General features: G+C 50.0%; 1 long non-coding RNA gene across 1 annotated transcript; it reads left to right on the top strand.

The window, feature by feature from the left end:
• Positions 1-280: 280 nt before the first annotated feature.
• LOC137840704 (uncharacterized) lies at positions 281-2,093 on the top strand. The gene is made up of 3 exons (XR_011087624.1): positions 281-412; positions 532-735; positions 815-2,093. It is a non-coding gene; the product is annotated as an uncharacterized lncRNA (long non-coding RNA).
• Positions 2,094-3,229: the final 1,136 nt, after the last annotated feature.

Here is a 3,229-nt window from a genome sequence, read left to right as displayed (position 1 = left end):
CTTTGATGCGTCATCAGCATGCGGCCAAAGTTATCCGATTTCTCGCGACACGTGATCCCATAGGCGTGGTCTTATCCCCGCAGAATTTGAAGTTGGTCTAGTGCGAATAACCAGCGCTCATTTTTGAGAAGACAAGCCATCGCTCTGAGCAACGGAGTCGAAGCGCGTCAAAAGCTGTTTCGAGAATGGTTAAAGGTAAGTCATTTTACTACTTTTCTCGTAATAATAACGATAATAATAATAATAATAACAAATAATAATAATAATAATAATAATAATAATACACTGCGGTTATTTTATAAAACAATATGTAATGTTTATATAATATTTGCAGACATCATCGCTCTTGCCGATGTCCACGCATCTTTTGACGACGACTTTAGCGACGTTTACCTAACACAATCAGACTACGGTGAGTCAATAGTGCATCTACGATAGTTTATATAAATGTTAGTAGTTGATGATTTTATTTTATGTATGTAACAAATCTCGTGGCCGCGACCACTTGGAAAAACAATCGTCCGACACAAGCTGCCTTCGACCGCCATATTGGAGCAGTGGAAATGACAGAGCCAGCTAGACCAAACGCCTCAGAGTCACGTGCGACCGTTGAAACCAATCCAATTGCATCCCACGCCGACCGACAGGGAACATCGACGGACACAGAGTTAGTTGAAGCTCTATCTACATACGAGGGTTTGAATCATCATCAAGAGTCGACAAACAAAGTTGGAGGTATTCCTTATATTTTTTCTCTCTTTGTATGCTATCGTCCGACGTCCTATTTTCGGTATTATAAAGGATTAACTTGCAGGTGAGCGTCGTGACACGGAGGCACAGAGAGAGAGGAAGAGGAGGAGGAGGGGGCAGCCCTTCTACAACACGCGCCAGCAGGGGGCCTGTAAAGTGCCGTGGTAACTGTATCTACAAAAGACGGTTACAAGAATGTTTTAAGATTGTTCGTATCCTTACAGATTTAGCCGAATCAAAATAGGTTTGTGTTGTTTCTGTTCTGTTTTGTAAAAGAAAATATAATGGATCATTCAAACCTTACGTCAACGGAGTCAGATTTCTTAGCAAACATTGATGAAATAGATTTGCTACCATTTAGCGAAACAAGCCAAAGAAGTGACACACCAGAGCTAGATTTATCAAACGTTAACAATACGTCTATGAGTCAAATAACAGATTTGCTCAACAATGTGAGCACGGCTTTGTTAGAGGGGGAAAGACCAGACAGTCCTGCTATTCTTACCCATTTACAAGCTGTCATAGATGAATTGAACAATCAAAGTCTGAATGAGGGTGGACAGAGTCCTACACAAATCCCGGCACAATTGCTAAACATGATAGCAGAATTAAACAACCAGGCTAATGACAGCAACGGGCGGATCAGTCCTGACATTCCTGTCCAGTTGCTAAACATTATCCAAAATCTAAATACGCAGCCTCTGGTTGACCCGTCGACCGCTAACACTGTCGATTCATCGCCGGTTGCTATTGACGACGTTCCACCGACATTTCAGCCTAACAACTGCTCTGTTATAATTGATCACGAAATAGATGTTATTGATGACAACACACCAGCATTTCAACACATCCCCCAGCAATCTAACATCCATCCATCCATCCATCCATCTTCTTCCGCTTATCCGGGGTCGCGTCGCGGGGGCAGCAGCTTTAGGAGGGACTCCCAGACTTCCCTCTCCCCAGCCACTTCATCCAGCTCTTCCCGGGGGATCCCAAGGTGTTCCCAGGCCAGCTGAGAGACATAGTCTCTCCAGCGCGTCCTGGGTCGTCCCCGGGGTCTCCTACCGGTGGGACATGCCCGGAACACCTCCCCAGGGAGGCGTCCAGGAGGCATCCTGATAAGATGCCCGAGCCACCTCATCTGGCTCCTCTCAACGTGGAGGAGTAGCGACTCTACTCCGAGTCTCTCCCGGATGACCGAGCTTCTCACCCTATCTCTAAGGGAGAGCCCGGGCATCCTGCGGAGAAAACTCATTTCGGCCGCTTGTATCCGAGATCTCGTTCTTTCGGTCACGACCCATGGCTCGTGACCATAGGTGAGGGTAGGAGCGTAAATCGACCGGTAAATTGAGAGCTTTGCCTTTTGGCTCAGCTCTCTCTTCACCACAACGGACCGGTACAGGGTCCGCATTACTGCCGACGCTGCACCAATCCGCCTGTCGATCTCACGCTCCATCCTCCCCTCACTCGTGAACAAGACTCCAAGATACTTGAACTCCTCCACTTGGGGCAGGATCTCACCCCCGATCCGGAGAGGGCATTCCACCCTTTTCCGATCAAGGACCATGGACTCGGATTTGGAGGTGCTCACCCTCATCCCGACCGCTTCACACTCGGCTGCGAACCGTTCCAGCGAGAGTTGGAGATCACGGCCTGAAGAAGCCAACAGCACCACGTCATCTGCAAAAAGCAGAGACGCGATGCTGAGGTCCCCAAACCGGACCCCCTCAACGCCTCGGCTGCGCCTAGAAATTCTGTCCATAAAAATTATGAACAGAATCGGTGACAAAGGGCAGCCTTGGCGGAGTCCAACCCTCACTGGGAACGAATCCGACTTACTGCCGGAAATGCGGACCAGACTCTGGCATCGGTGATACAGGGACCGAACCGCCCTTATCAGTTGGCTCGGCACCCCGTACTCCCGAAGCACCCTCCACAGAACCTCCCGAGGGACACGGTCGAACGCCTTCTCCAAGTCCACAAAACACATGTGGACTGGTTGGGCGAACTCCCATGCACCCTCGAGGATCCTGCTGAGGGTGTAGAGCTGGTCCACTGTTCCACGGCCAGGACGAAAGCCACACTGCTCCTCCTGAATCCGAGGTTCGACCTCCCGACGGACCCTCCTCTCCAGCACCCCTGAATAGACCTTACCAGTGAGGCTGAGGAGTGTGATTCCCCTGTAATTGGAACACACCCTCTGGTCCCCCTTCTTAAAGAGGGGAACCACCACCCCAGTCTGCCAATCCAGAGGCACTGTCCCCGATGTCCACCCAACGTTGTAGAGGCGTGTCAGCCATGACAGCCCCACAACATCCAGAGCCTTTAAGAACTCCGGGCGGATCGCATCCACCCCCGGGGCCTTGCCACCGAGGAGTTTTTTAACTACCTCAGTGACTTCGACCCCAGAGATTGGAGAATCCGCCTCAGAGTCTCCAGGCCCTGCTTCCTCAATGGAAGGCGTGTAGGTGGAATTGAG

This window comes from Syngnathus scovelli, chromosome 10 (assembly GCF_024217435.2).
Source record: "Syngnathus scovelli strain Florida chromosome 10, RoL_Ssco_1.2, whole genome shotgun sequence".
Taxonomy (NCBI): Eukaryota; Metazoa; Chordata; class Actinopteri; order Syngnathiformes; family Syngnathidae; genus Syngnathus; species Syngnathus scovelli.
The sequence above is the reverse complement of the archived record's forward strand: the minus strand, read 5'-3'. Positions and strand labels throughout refer to the sequence as shown.